This window comes from Sciurus carolinensis, unplaced genomic scaffold (assembly GCF_902686445.1).
Source record: "Sciurus carolinensis unplaced genomic scaffold, mSciCar1.2, whole genome shotgun sequence".
NCBI lineage: Eukaryota > Metazoa > Chordata > Mammalia > Rodentia > Sciuridae > Sciurus > Sciurus carolinensis.
Window position 1 is genome coordinate 764994 of NW_025920170.1, and position 16092 is coordinate 781085.

The 16092-nt window shown below is 39.8% G+C and overlaps 1 pseudogene; it reads right to left on the bottom strand.

Annotated features, from left to right (window-relative positions):
- Positions 1–3636: 3636 nt before the first annotated feature.
- LOC124974715 (peptidyl-prolyl cis-trans isomerase FKBP8-like) lies at positions 3637–4871 on the bottom strand (annotated as a pseudogene).
- Between the last annotated feature and the right edge of the window lie 11221 nt (positions 4872–16092).

Sequence of the window (16092 nt, forward strand, 5' to 3'; positions counted from 1 at the left end):
ACCCTACACACCCCTTCACCCCCTTCCCTTTCTTCACTCCCCTCTGCCCAATAGTTTCTCCATTCTTCCCTAGCCCTCCCCCCACATTATGTAACAGCATCTGCATATCAGAGAAAACATTGGGCCTTTGGATTTTGGGAAACGTCTTATTTTGCTTAGGATTATATTCTCCAGTTCCATCCATTAATCTGAAAATGCCATAATTTCATTAAGACTGAGTATAATCAATCCACTGTGCATATATAACACATTTTCTTTATCCAATCATCTGTTGAGGGTAACCTGGGTTGGTTCCATAGTTTAGCTATTGTGAATTCAGCTGCTATAAACATTGATGAGGCTGTGTCAATGTAGTATGCTGATTTTAAGTCCTTTGGTTATAAACCAGGGAGTGGGATAGCTGGGTTAAATGGGAGTTCCATTCCAAGTTTTCGAGGAATCTCCATACTGCTTTCCAGAATGATTGCAATTTGCAGTCTCATCAGCAGTGTGTGAGTGTACCTTTTTTCCCATTTGCTCACCAACACTATTTTATTCATTTTATTCTTCACAATGGACTAGAGTGAGATTATTTATTTATTTATTTATTTGTGGTGCTGGGGATGGAACCCAGGGTCTTGGGCTTGCAAGGCAAGCACTCTACCAACTGAGCTATCTCCCCAGCCCTAGAGTAAGATCAAATCAGAGTATTAATGATTTGCATTTCTCTAATTGCTACATATGATAAATACTTTTTCATGTTTGTTGATCAATTATATTTCTTTCTTTTTTTTTTAGAGAAATACTGATTTTAATTAAACAGAATAAGGTCATCCCTAGGCATTATCATCTTTCAGCCTAAAAATTAGCAAAAACAGTTGAAAACAAGGCACGGTTTTCCCCCCCATACTTGTTATGTGGCTCCAGTTACCAAAAAAAAAAAAAAATTAATGCAAATGTTAAACATAAAAATAGAAGTCTTGAGAGTTTTTTTAAAAAGTGTATAAAAAGCCCCACAAAATGTGTCAAGGTTCCTGATTCTACTGAATAGCACCAGTTAAGAGGAGTAAAAGATGTTAAAAACCATCACAGCAGAATTTCAGAAATGCACCTTGCCCGACCTCCTGTTCCCCTAAAAAATGATGTTATCATGGAATAATAAAGGATTTTAAAATCTCTGGAGGGAGGATGGAGCTTTTATTGCAGTTTTCCCCCCAGCCATCTCTTAGATGAGGGGAAAAAGTTAGGAATGTGCTTCTGTCCCTGGCTGTCACCGGCTTGAGTCCAGAAAGGATGAGGAATCTGGGGACCTGTGCCTACTGGAGAGGGGATGAGGGGGTGTACCTTGCTAGGTTCCCTCCGTCACACAGGGAAGGAGATAACTGAGAAGCCCAACTTCTACTATGTAATATCCGGCAGCTTATATTTAACTCTGGCCCACCCCTTCCTGAGATTCCCCAGAGGCAGCTTCTATTGCAGTTTCCAGGAGGGATTTAGCTAAGGTGGCCCCTGCCCTTGCGTGTGTCGGGGGGACAGCCCTGAATGAGATGATGATGATGATGTCTTCCCTGCTGAATCACCATCATGGTGGGAAATACTCTAATGGCCTTGTACTGAGGCAAAGATTCAACTATGTGTCACTTCCTCTTCTGGTAGCCCTAGGAAAAAAAAAAACTCCATGCTGGGCCTTTAAAATGTCCCTCAGTTACATGTCTACAACTGCACACTCCTGCAAACAGAGCTGTAGACATTTTTTAAAAGTCTTGCGATAACAGTCTTGGGTGATTTGGCATTTCAACCTGAGTATCGGAGGGCTGTGAGTATGTGGTTTTGGTATCTTAGCCATTGTTTCTGAGTGGTAAACTCGGGAGGGAGGAAAAAGTCATTTTACTATCTACTTCAACTTTTAAAGTGTTAGAAGAAAAAATGAGCACCGTGTTTGGCTGCTCTGAGCAGCCAGGTCGGAACTGTGCACAAGGAGGTGGCACCTCCAGGATGGGGGGGAAAGGGGGCGTCCTTGAAGTCGGAGGACTGGTCACTGCAGGCCCCATTGATGACGATGATGGAGTCCTCCCTCCCGCTGGCGCCCTGCTCTTTACTGAGGTGTCTGGTGTCCCCCTTCATTGTTTCCTGCCGCGGGGCTGGCTGGGGCGCGGCTCTGTGGTGGCGCTGCGGGTCAGGACCAGCGGGCTGGAGGCCTGCGGGCAGCCAGCAGGGTGCTAGGCTAGAGACTCTCTGTCGCCGCGATCGCAGAGCTGTTTACTTGCGTCGCTTAATCCCAGCTCTGCCGGCCAGGCGCGGCCACCCGCTTGCCCGCCTTTCAGTGGGCGCCAGGAGCGGAGCGTCCACGCGGGCTGTGGCGGCTGGGCCAGGGGCGGCAGCTGCAAGGGAGCGGCGCGGCCGGACCGGGCTGCGGCGGAGGGTCGATCAATTGTATTTCTTCTGTGAAGTTTCTATTCATTTCCTTAACCCATTTATTGATTGGATTATTTGTGTTTTGGTGTAAGTTTTTTGAGTTCTTTATATTAAAATGCCTACATTACACCTTGAAATTTATTTCCAAGATGAATAACCCAAAGAGATTGGATAAGAAAAATGTGGAGATAAGGGCTCTATTTGAGGTGCATATGGTAGAGATATTCTCCCATTCTGTGGGCTCTCTCTTTACATTCTCTACAGTAGGAAGTTGAATCTATTTGCAAAACTTTAGAGGAGTGGCATGAAAGCTATCAGAAAAGTTGAGGAAGAATGGAATTGCTGAGTTTTGGATGCACTTTTTTTAAGAGGGCATTTTTGGAAAAGAATAGAAAATTAATGTAAATTGGTGTGATATTTTTAGTCAAAAATTTTGCTAAGCTGTGAAGATCAGCTTTTATAAAGTAGCTGGAATTTCTTTCCCTATTGATTTCGATTCACATTCCTTTTGCTTTTTAAAATGTTTCACTTTTGGTTCTTCATCTTAGAAATAAATTTCAAGGTGCATTTTATCTATTTTAAACTGCTTTTATTTTCTTTTCACTTGACTCAGCAGATTCTTTGGGGAGCTTTGCTTTGTTCCTTCAGAGAAAACACTAAAGGTAGAAATGAAAAAAATATTAATGTGTTCTTTTTGCTTCTGAACAGCTACCATGTTTACTAATACAATGTATTTTGGCTAATCAGTGAAATGTAGTGAATTTTAAAGTTAATTGGTTTCAATTGAGTTAGTAAATCTTTTTTTCTTTCTTTTTTTAAATTTTTTTTTGTTTTTTTTGTTTTTCATTTTTTTTGCAGTGTGGGAGGCTTTATTTCACTGTGGGGAGCCTGGACAGAGGGGCAGCAGGTAGTCGGAAGGGCTGGCCGTCAGGGGGGCTGGGCGGGTTGCCCCAGGCCTACTGAGGAGGAGATACTGAGGCCAGGCGTGAGCCCAGACCTGCCGGGTGGTGGGGGAAGGGTGAGAGTTGGGTGGACAAACGAGGGCCCCTCCTCTGGGCTGCACCCCACTTTCCTCGTAGGGGGCCTCAGTCCCTCCTGCTTTCTGGGCTTGGTGACCCCCGATCCTGGCTGCCCCCAATCCAGAGGGGGCCTGTCCACAGAGGACAGTGGACAGGAAGCTGGGGAGTTAGGAGTGCAGGGTGGGGTCCACGGTGTGCAGAGGGGTGGCAGCCACCGGGTCCCTCAGTTCCTGGCAGTGATGACCACAGAGAGTGCCATGTCCCCCAGAGCAACAGCAGTCTCCCCGAACAGCCACTTCCAAGGAATGGACTACGCGCTCTTGCTGGTACACTCACTTGGCTGGCAACTGGCTGGGGTTCCCAGTATTTTCTGGTAGAGGGCCTTCTCTGTGCTGTGTTGAGCAGTGTGTTTCTTCACCAGCTTGTACAGCTGTGCATGGATCATCTTGTTGGAAGGTTCCAGCTTCAGGGCTGCCCTCAGGATGGGCATAGCCGTACTGTATTTGCCTTGCTGAGCCAGCACCTTGACCTTCTGGAAGAGCGCCTTGATGTTGTCGGGCTGGTGCTCCAACACCAGGCTTCAGGAGCGCAGGGCGGCGCGGTAATGGTCCAGCTTCAGCTGCGAGGGTGCCAGGTCGTTCAGACACTTCACCTTCAGCTGCAGGAGTTGCTCCTCCTCCTTGAAAGTCATGTCCAATTTGGCACTGGACATGATGGCCTTGATGGCAAGGTCGTAGGAATTGGTGGCCAGTAGGAAGTCTCTTGCTGGTAGTGGGTGTTACCACACTCCCGCATCCGGTTGGTCAGGGTCACCCGCTCCTGCCCCATCAGCATCTCCAGGTCAGGCCCATCCACAGCTGTCTTCAGGGTGACCTCCAGGCACTGGCCCCAGTGGGGGGGATGTAGGGGCACCTGCTGCCCTGGGGGCCTTAGCAGTACTTGGAGTCAGCAGTGACCATGGCCATCTCACCCACGTCCATGAGCGGGACACTGAGGTCCAGGGCCTGGATGACTTCGCAGTTGTCCAAGGGGAACACCAGATCCTCCTCCTCCTGTACCCACGTGCCATTTTCCAGTGACATCTGCAACTGCATGGTGACCACCTGCCCCTTGGCTGGTAGGCTTGAGCCAGGTGGGCCTGGGACCAGTGTCTTCTTTCTCAACAGCCCATTTGCCAGGATGTCCAGCCACTCTTCTGGAGCTGGGGCTGGAGCAGGCTCAGGCTCCATGGCTGCCAGGAACTCTTGGGCCAGAGCCCCAGGCTGCTCAGCCTCCTCCAGAGGGGACTGTCCCATGCCCTGAGAGGTGGCAGCTCACTCAGGTCATCATCCTCCTCTTCCTCCTCTTCTTCCTCACCTTCTGCATCCTCAACCCATCCAGCAACTTGAAATCATCAAGAGGTGGGACACAAGAAGGCGGTGGGACAGTGGGCTTTGAGGGCTTAGCACAGGATACCATACTGCTGGGGGAGTGGGAACTGGCCCTCCCGCTCCAGGACCCCCGCCTGAGGTCCTGTACCCCGCTCACCGCCCCTGAGTCAGTAAATATTTGATGGATAATTTACTTAACTAGAAAACCTAGGTACCCATAAGAAAAAAATGATTTATTCTTGGTGAAAACTCTTTTGTAGGAATGTTTTCATTTTCATTTGGATTTATTTCTGCTCTAGGATTTGTTTTGAATATTTTATAAACATAATCACTGCATTTTTAAAACTCTACCTTCATTAACAGTCGATAAGGCTCTTTTCAGGGAAGTTTGTTGATGTTTTATTTTTAAAGGAAGATACTCTTCGTTCACGATAATGTTTTGAAAATGAACATGATAACAAGGACTTTCAAAATAAATATACCCAATTTATATTTGATGAGAAGTAAAACTTCCTGCTGCTGGGATCTTTTACAATTCCTTATTTTTAAGAAGATATTTCCATTTTACATTGTCTTTAAACATTTAATGGGCAAATGCTGGTTATAATAAAAAGTATCATGACCACAGTACTCAGTTTTTCAGCTGACCCTTTTGAGTCTGTTTATGATCAAACTTTCATCAGGTTGAAACAGTTACTTTTATAATTGATAGAGTGGGTTCACTTGGCTAAAACTGAGGAAAATTGGTGCAACTTTCTATTAATGGGGATCTGTATCTTTAAGGATGACTGTACTTTATCCACTGACAGTGATTTGGCAGTTGGTACTGTTAAACATTTTTATACATGCTACTGTGAAGCTATATATGTTAGTGTTGAAGAGGCTAATGTGTATCCTATGAATTTTGGTGTGTCGACTGGCTATGATTTCCTTTACATTTGGATAAAGATACTCACTCTACAGAAGTCCACAGATCAGAAACCAGGCAGTAGTTTCTGAAATTATAGCCAAGAAAATAAGAAAAAGTAAAAATATTACTAAAAAAATTTGTTTTAATAATTTCTGCCTCTCTTTTTCAAATTACCTTCCCCCTTTGCTCAACAAATATACATAAAGGAGTTTGTCACATTTCAACTTCACCTTGCCCTGTGTTCTGATGTTGGCTGACATGTATACAACTGGATGTGTTTGTTTATTATGCTGTCTAAATATCATGAAGTTCACCACTTTGGAGGAGCATAGATAAAATTAAATTGATAGCATGTCAGAGTTATTTTTCTATGCACCATGGCATCATTAAAATAAGTGGTATATTGTTAACAGCTTCTCATGTTTGTAAAAACATAACCATATTACATTGATAGCAGATGTGAGTTGAGTATCTATAAAATATAATGTGCATCTCAAAATACTGGACTACTGTTTGATGAGTGTATATTGCTACATAATTTTTTCTTATTCCTTATATTCTTTTGGAGAGTTTTAATGGGATTTGAAATGTGCAAGCTTTCTAAATAAGATGCAGTCAAATAAAGCATGATTAATTTGTGTTTGCACTTTTCTTTTTCTTAAAAATATTTTTATTGTATTTAAATTTTTAAGTAGAATATGAAACCAAATTAATAGCTAGTACCAGAGAATGGACTTAAATGTTTGGTGTTTAATAAGAACAGCTTCTCCGTAGGATCCCAAGAGACTTACAGAAAAGGGGAAAAGTCCTAATATTAAGCAAACAAAACTCTTGTTTCAAACAGATTATACAAAAATTAATTTGTACATCATTTCTCTTTTTTGATATTTATAAAGTGCAGATTTAACTAAAGGTATTCATATCATTTCTCTGTACAATGACAAATATAATTATGCAAACAATAGTCAGTCTGTTACCCCAAAATCTCAGCGTTTAGCTCTCAAACTTTAAGTCAATGAATTGAATAAAGATTAAAGAGGGTTAAAAGTAAAAAATCTATGACACATTCCAGATAAAGGGAAGCAACCAATACATTCGCCTAACAACAATAGGTTTAACATAAAACTTTTCCAAAAAAGCTGTGACAGCATTTCATTATTTTGTACTGGAATATTATGGATTATTTGCCAATGCTGCTTTTTACTACTAACCAATTATAAAGTCAAATGAGGGGAAAACCTAAGAACAAAAACCAGCATGACATATGAAATTGTTGGCATTATCTGAAAATTCATGAATTTCAATGTAGATAAATCCCTATGTTGTTGTTCGTGTAAGCCAAGAGATCATTAAAATGTGTGTCACAACACAAAAAGAATTTTCAATGGAAGCTTCTGTCCTAAACTCAGCCTTCCTTGAACTGAATTATCCTAATCACAATTACTCCAACAAAGATATCACCTTAGGATGCTAGCAGCATAGAAACTAAACCTATCCTATCATAATGATAATCAATGAAGTAACAAGAAAGATGAATTGAAGAATGAACAGAGTTAGAAATAGTTAGAGGTCTTATATTTACATGGGAAGACTTTGTTGTCCTTTTTCTTTTTTTTTATTATTATTGTATACAAATGGGATACATGTTGTTTCTCTGTACATGGAGTCAAAGCATACCATTTGTGTAATCATACGTTTACATAGGGCAATGATGTTTGATTCATTATTTTTTCCCTTCCCCCCACCCCTCCCACCCCTCTTTTCCCTCTATACAGTCCTTCTTTCCTTCATTCTTACCACACTCCTTATCGCTAACCCTAAACCTAACCCTAAACCTATTGCTAACCCCTCCCACCCCCCAATGTATATCCTCATCCGCTTATCAGCGAGATCATTCATCCTTTAGGTTTTTGAGATTGGCTTATCTCACTTAGCATGATATTCTCCAATTTCATCCATTTGCCTGCAAATGCCATAATTTTATCATTCTTCATTGTGGAGCAATATTCCATTGTATATATATGCCACCGTTTCTTTATCCATTCATCAACTGATGGGCATCTAGGTTGGTTCCACAATCTGGCTATGGTGAATTGAGCAGCAATGAACATTGATGTAGCTGTATCTCTGTATTTTGCTGATTTTAAGTCCTTTGGGTATAGGCCAAGGAGTGGGATAGCTGGGTCAAATGGTGTTTCCATTCCAAGATTTCTGAGGAATCTCCACACTGCTTTCCAGAGTGGCTGCACTAATTTGCAACCCCACCAGCAATGAATGAGTGTTCCTTTTTCACCACATCCTCGCCAACACCTATTGTTGCTTGTGTTCTTGATAATCGCCATTCTAATTGGGGTGAGATGAAATCTTAGGATAGTTTTGATTTGCATTTCCCTTATTACTAGAGATGTTGAACATTTTTTCATATATCTGTTGATTGCTTGTACATCTTCTTCTGTGAAGTGTCTGTTCATTTCCTTAGCCCATTTGTTGATTGGATTATTTGTATTCTTGGTGTAGAGTTTTTTGAGTTCTTTATAGATTCTGGAAATTAGCACTCTATCTGAAGTATGGTTGGCAAAGATATTCTCCCACTTTGTAGGCTCTCTCTTCACATTGCTGATAGTTTCCTTTGCTGAGAGAAAGCTATTTAGTTTGGATCTATCCCAGTTGTTGATTCTTGCTTTTATTTCTTGTGCTATGGGAGTACTGTTAAGGAAGTCTGATCCTAAGCCAACAAGTTGAAGATTTGGACCTACTTTTTCTTCTATAAGATGCAGGGTCTCTGGTCTGATTCCGAGGTCCTTGATCCATTTTGAGTTGAGTTTTGTGTAGGGTGAGAGATAGGGGTTTAATTTCATTCTGTTGCATATGGTTTTCCAGTTTTCTCAGCACCATTTGTTGAAGAGGCTATCTTTTCTCCATTGCATATTTTTGGCCCCTTTGTCTAGTATGAGAATATTGTATTTATTTGGGTTTGTGTCCATGTCCTCTATTCTGTACCATTGATCTACCTGTCTATTTTGGTACCAATACCATGCCGTTTTTGTTACTATTGCTTTGTAGTAGAGTTGAAGATCTGGTATTGCGATACCCCCTGCTTCGTTCTTGCTACTTAGGATTGCTTTAGCTATTCTAGTTTTTTATTCTTCCAGATGAATTTCATAATTGCTTGCTCTATTTCTGCAAGGTACATCATTGGAATTTTAATTGGAATTGCATCGCATACAAATATATATTAAAAAGATAGTGCACCACGATCAAGTGGGTTTTATCCCAGGGAAGCAAGGTTTGTTCAACATTCAGAAATCAATAAATGTCATTCACCATATCAACAGACTTAAAGTTAAGAATCACATGATTATTTCAATAGATGCAGAAAAAGCATTTGATAAAATACAGCACCCCTTCATGCTCAAAACACTAGAAAAAATTGGGGTAGTGGGAACATTCCTTAACATTATAAAGGCAATCTACGCTAAGCCCATAGCTAATATCATTCTAAATGGTGAAAACCTGAAAGCATTCCCCCTAAAAATTGGAACAAGGCAGGGATGCCCTCTTTCACCACTTCTATTCAACATCGTCCTTGAGACTCTAGCCAGAGCAATTAGACAAACCAAAGAAATTAAAGGGATACGAATAGGAAAAGAAGAACTCAAACTATCCCTGTTCACTGACAACATGATTATATATTTAGAGGAACCTGGAAATTCCACCAGAAAACTTTTAGAACTCATAAGTGAATTCAGTAAAGTAACAGGTTACAAGATCAATGCTCATAAATCCAATGCATTTTTGTACATAAGTGATGAATCTTCAGAAAGAGAAATTAGGAAAACTACCCCAATCACAATAGCATCGAAAAAAATAAAATACTTGGGAATCAATCTCACAAAAGAGGTGAAAGACCTCTACAATGAGAACTACAGAACACTAAAGAAAGAAATTAAAGAAAACCTTAGAAGATGGAAAGATCTCCCATGTTCCTGGATAGACAGAATTAATATTGTCAAAATGGCCATACTACCTAAAGTGCTATACAGATTCAATGCAATTCCAATTAAAATCCCAATGTTGTCCTTTTTCAAAATCCATGTTTGTTCAAGATTTCTAAGAGGGCATGATCATAGGTCTTAAAATTAATAATATTCTAAAGTATTACTACATCTTAGGGTAAGGACAACTTAAGACAGAAAACATGTTTCTTGGAGGCCAACACATTTGGCAAACATGTTAAGAAAATACACTCTTCGTTTCCCACTTTTTTTTTGATTGAGAGAGCCTTTATTTCTCCTTAACTTTTTTTTTATTGTAAACAAATGGGATACATGTTGTTTCTCTGTTTGTACATGGCATAAAGGCATACCATTTGTGTAATCATACATTTACATAGGGTAATGTTGTTTGATTCATTCTGTTATTTTTTCCCTTCCACCCAACCCCTCCCACCCCTCTTTTCCCTCTATACAGTCCTTCCTTCCTCCATTTTTGCCCCCGCAACCCTAAATCTAACCCTAACACTAACCCCTCCCATCACGCATTATGTGTCCTTATCCACTTATTAGCGATATCATTCGTCTTTTGGTTTATTGAGATTGGCTTATCTCACTTAGCATGATATTCTCCAATTTCATCCTTTTGCCTGCAAATGCCATAATTTTATCATTCTTTATGGCTGAGTAATATTCCATTATATATATATATATATATATATATATATATATATATATATATATACCACAGTTTCTTTATCCATTCATCAATTGAAGGACATCTAGGTTGGTTGCACAATCTGGATATTGTGAACTGAGCAGCTATGAACATTGATGTGGCTGTATCTCTGTAATATGCTGATTTTAAGTCCTTTGGGTATAGGCCAAGGAGTGGGATAGCTGGGTCAAATGGTGGTTCCATTCCAAGTTTTCTAAGGAGTTTCCATACTGCTTTCCAGAGTGGCTGCACTAATTTGCAGCCCCACCAGCAATGTATGAGTGTACCTTTCTCCCTACATCCTCGCCAACACCTGTTGTTGCGTGTATTCTTGATAATCACCATTCTAATTGGGGTGAGATGGAATCTTAGGGTGGTTTTGATTTGCATTTCTCTTATTACTAGAGATGTTGAACATTTTTCCATATGTTTGTTGATTGCTTGTAGATCTTCTTCTGTGAAGTGTCTATTCATTTCCTTAGCCCATTTGTCGATTGGATTATTTGCATTCTTGGTGTAGAGTTTTTTGAGTTCTTTATAGATTCTGGAGATTAGTGCTGTATCGGAAGTATGATTGGCAAAGATTTTCTCCCACTCTGTAGGCTCTTTCTTCGCATTACTGATAGTTTCCTTTGCTGAGAGAAAGCTTTTTAGTTTGAATCTATCCCAGTTATTGATTCTTGCTTTTATTTCTTGTGCTATGGGAGTCCTGTTGAGGAAGTCTGATCCTAAGCCGACATATTGAAGCTCTGGACCTACTTTTTCTTCTATAAGATGAAAGGTCTCTGGTCTGATTCCGAGGTTCTTAATCCATTTTGAGTTTAGTTTCATGCATGGTGAGAGATATGGGTTTAATTTCATTCTGTTGCATATGGTTTTCCAGTTTTCTCAGCACCATTTGTTGAAGAGGCTATCTTTTCTCCATTGCATATTTTTGGCCCCTTTGTCTAGTATGAGAAAATTGTATTTATTTGGGTTTGTGTCCATGTCCTCTATTCTGTACCATTGATCCACCTTTCTATTTTGGTACCAATACCATGCGGTTTTGTTACTATTGCTTTGTGGTAGAGTTGAAGATTTGGTATTGCGATACCCCCTGCTTCACTCTTTCTGCCAAGGATTGCTTTAGCTATTCTAGATTTTTTATTCTTCCAGATGAATTTCATAATTGCTTGCTGTATTTCTGTAAGGTACATCATTGGGATTTTAATTAGAATTGCATTGAATCTGTACAGCACTTTTGGTAGTATGGCCATTTTGACAATATTAATTTTTCCTATACAAGAACATGGGAGATCTTTCCATCTTCTAAGGTTTTCTTTAATTTCTTTCTTTAGTGTTCTGTAGTTCTCATTGTAGAGGTCTTTCACCTCTTTTGTGAGATTGATTCCCAAGTATTTTATTTTTTTCGATGCTATTGTAAATGGGGTAGTTTTCCTAATTTCTCTTTCTGAAGATTCATCACTTATATATAAAAATGCATTAGATTTGTGTGCATTAATCTTATATCCCGCTACTTTACTGAATTCACTTATGAGATCTACAAGTTTTCTGGTGGAATTTCCTGGTTCCTCTAAGTATATAATCATATCATCAGCAAATAGGGATAGTTTGAGTTCTTCTTTTCCTATTCGTATCCCTTTAATTTCTTTGGTCTGTCTAATTGCTCTGGCTAGAGTTTCAAGGATGATATTGAAAAGAAGTGGTGAAAGAGGGCATCCTTGCCTTGTTCCAGTTTTTAGGGGGAATGCTTTCAATTTTTCACCATTTAGAATGATATTAGCCATGGGTTTAGCATAGATGGCCTTTACAATGTTAAGGAATGTTCCCACTATCCCTATTTTTTCTAGTGTTTTGAGCATGAAGGGGTGCTGTATTTTATCAAATGCTTTTTCTGCATCTATTGAAATAATCATATAATTCTTGACTTTAAGTCTATTGATATGGTGAATTACATTTATTGATTTCCTGATGTTGAACCAACCTTGCATCTCTGGGATGAAATCCACTTGATCGTGGTGCACTATCTTTTTAATATGATTTTGTATGCGATTTGCTAAAATTTTATTGAGAATTTTTGTGTCAATGTTCATTAAGGATATTGGCCTAAAATTTTCTTTCCTTGATGTGTCTCTGTCTGGTTTAGGTATCAGGGTAATATTGGCTTCATAGAATGAGTTTGGGAGGGTTCCCTCCTCTTCTATATTAATGAATACTTTGAGAAGTATTGGAATGAGCTCTTCTTTAAAGGTTTTGTAGAACTCGGGTGAGAACCCATCTGGTCCTGGACTTTTCGTTGTTGGTGGGCTTTTGATGACTTCTTCTATTTCTTTACTTGAAATTGGTCTATTTAAGTTGTGTATGTCCTCTTCTTTCAGTTTAGGCAATTCATATGTCTCTAGAAACCTGTTGATGACTTGAAATTTTCTATTTTGTTGGAGTATAGATTTTCAAATAGCTTCTAATTATGTTTTGTATTTCAGTCGTGTCTGTTTTGATATTTCCTTGTTCATTCCGAATTTTAGTGATTTGGGTTTTCTCTCGTCTTCTCTTTGTTTGTGTGGCTAAAGGTTTATCAATTTTGTTTATTTTTTCGAAGAACCAACTATTATTTTGTCAATTTTTTTATTGTTTCTTTTGTTTCAATTTCATTAATTTCAGCTCTGAGTTTAACTATTTCCTGTCTTCTACTACTTTTGGTGTTGGCCTGTTCGTCTTTTTCTAGGGCATTGAGCTGTAGTGTTAGGTCATTTACTTGTTGAGTTTTACTTCTTTTATTAAATGCGCTCCATGAAATAAATTTTCCTCTAAGTACTGCTTTCATAGTGTCCCAGAGATTTTGATATGATGTTTCTTTGTTCTCATTTACCTCTAAGAATTTTTTAATTTCCTTCCTAATATCTTCTGTTATCCATTCATCATATAATAGCATATTGTTTAATCTCCAGGTGTTGGAGTAGTTTCTGTTTTTCACTCTTTCATTTATTTCTAACTTCGATCCATTATGATCTGATAGAATACAAGGTAGTGTCTCTATCTTCTTGGATTTGCTAACATTAGCTTTGTGGCATAAAATATGGTCTATTTTAGAGAAGGATTCATGTGCTGCTGAGAAGAAAGTGTATTCGCTCTTGGTTGGATGGTATATTCTATAAATGTCTGTTAAGTCTAAATTATTGATTGTGTTATTGAGATCTATGATTTCTTTGTTCAATTTTTGTTTGGAAGATCTGTCCAGTGGTGAGAGAGGCACGTTAAAATCACCTAGTATTATTGTGTTATGGTCTATTTGGTTTCTGAAATTGAGAAGGATTTGTTTAACATACATGGATGAGCCACTGTTTGGGGCATAGATGTTTATGATTGTTATATCTTGCTGATTTGTGCTTCCCTTAAGCAGTATGAAATGTCCTTCTCTATCCCTTCTGACTAACTTTGACTTGAAGTCCACATGATCTGAAATGACGATGGATACTCCAGCTTTTTTGCTGAGTCCATGTGCATGGTATGTTTTTCCCCATCCTTTCAGCTTTAGTCTATGGGTATCTCTTTCTATGAGGTGATTCTCTTGCAGGCAACATATTGTTGGATCTTTCTTTTCAATCCAATCTGCCAGTCTATGTCTTTTGATTGATGAATTCATGCCATTAACATTCAGGGTTATTATTGAGATATGATTTGTATTCCCGGTCATTTGGTTCATTTTAAAAATTTTATTTATTTATTTATTATTTTGTTGACATACCTTGGTTCCTCCTTTATTTGACAGTTCCTTTAGGATAATTCCTCCCTTTGCTGATTTGCTTCTTTGTTTTTTATCTCTTCCTCATGGAATATTTTGCTGAGAATGTTCTGTAATGCTGGCTTTCTTTTTGTGAATTCTTTTAGCTTTTGTTTATCATTGAATGATTTTATTTCATCGTCAAATTTGAAGGTAAGTTTTGCTGGGTATAAGATTCTTGGTTGGCATCCATTTTCTTCAGAGCTTGAAAAATGTTGTTCCAGGCCCTTCTCACTTTTAGGGTCTGGATTGAAAAATCTGCTGATATCCGTATTGGTTTCCCCCTGAATATAATTTGGTTCTTTTCTCTCACAGCCTTTAGAATTCTGTCTTTATTTTGTATGTTAGGTATTTTCATTATAATGTGCCTTGTTGTGGGTCTGTTGTAATTTTGTGTATTTGGAGTCCTATAAGCCTCTTGAACTTGATTTTCCATTTCATTCTTCAGATTTGGGAAATTTTCTGATACTATTTCATTGAATAGATTGTTCATTCCTTTGGTTTGTTTCTCTAAGCCTTCATCAATCCCAATAATTCTCAAATTTGGCCTTTTCATGATATCCCATAGTTCTTGGAGATTCTGTTCATGATTTCTTACCATCTTCTCTGTTTGTTCAACTTTGTTTTCAAGGTTAAATATTTTGTCTTCAATATCTGAGGTTCTGTCGTCCAGGTGTTCTATCCTATTGGTTATGCTTTCTATGGAGTTCTTAATTTGGTTTATTGTTTCCTTCATTTCAAGGATTTCTGTTTGGTTTTTTTTCAATATATCTAACTCTTTATTGAAATGATCTTTTGCTTCCTGTATTTGCTCTTTTAACTGTCAATTGGTGCTATCATTCAATGCCTGCATTTGCTCTTTCATCTCATCATTCAATGCCTGCATTTGCTCTTTCATCTCATCCTTTGCTTCCCTAATCATTTTAATTATGTACATTCTGTACTCCCTTTCTGTCATTTCTTCTGCCATGCTGTCGTTGGATTTTATTGATGTAACATCTAGATTTGTTTGGGGCATTTTCTTCCCTTGTTCTCTCATATTGTTCATGAATCAGTGGGTCATTAAGATATTGCAGATTTCCTCTATTGACTTATAATGTCCCTGAAGGTTGCTAGTGTATCCCCTCTTATCCTTCAGTAGCCTGCAGTCTTGGAGGAAGTTGATAATGCCGTCTTCCAAAAGGAAGCTGCCTCTCTAGGGTTGGTGACCCTCAGGTGGTGTATATTCCCTGTTAGTGGGCAGAGGTGCCTCCACTTGTTGACCAATGGTCATTCAAAGGGGAACTAGGCTGCGGGCTGAGGCAAGGCCTGTTTGTGCCTGTGTCTCTGGTTTTACCGTCCTTGTGGGAAAACCTCACCCGGCAGGGAAGACTCACCTGGTGAGAAAGTCTAGCTGGTCAGTTCCCCTCCTAGAGATCCCCTCAATCTACAACTACCACCTGGGCTGGGCTGTCTTCCTCTGCAAGGTTTTCAGGGGCCCAGCCTACCTCCTGGGCCTGGGAGCCTTACCCTTCACAGACAAGTCTCCTTAGGCTGCCTCTCCTCAGAGAATCTGCCCACAGTCCTGGAAACTTCACTCCGCCCCTAGGCGTGTCTCTGTGCGGCTCTTCCACCAAGAAGCCAGTCCTGGGACCCTGCTCTGCACCTAATCGCCTGGCTATGCACCCCCTCCTCTGAGCCACCACCTGGAGCCCCATACAATAGCTCCGAGACCCAGAGACCCGCCACACACCTCTTCCTCCGGACAGCCACCTGGTTTCCGACGCAGTCATTAGGAGTCCAAGCAACTCACTTTGTGTCTCCTCCTCCCGCCAACTGCCCGTAGCCCTAGGCAGTCACTCCGAGTCCAAGTGACCGCCCTGTTCCTCCTCCTCCTTGGGGTACCCCCCTGGGTGTTCAGGAGTGGTC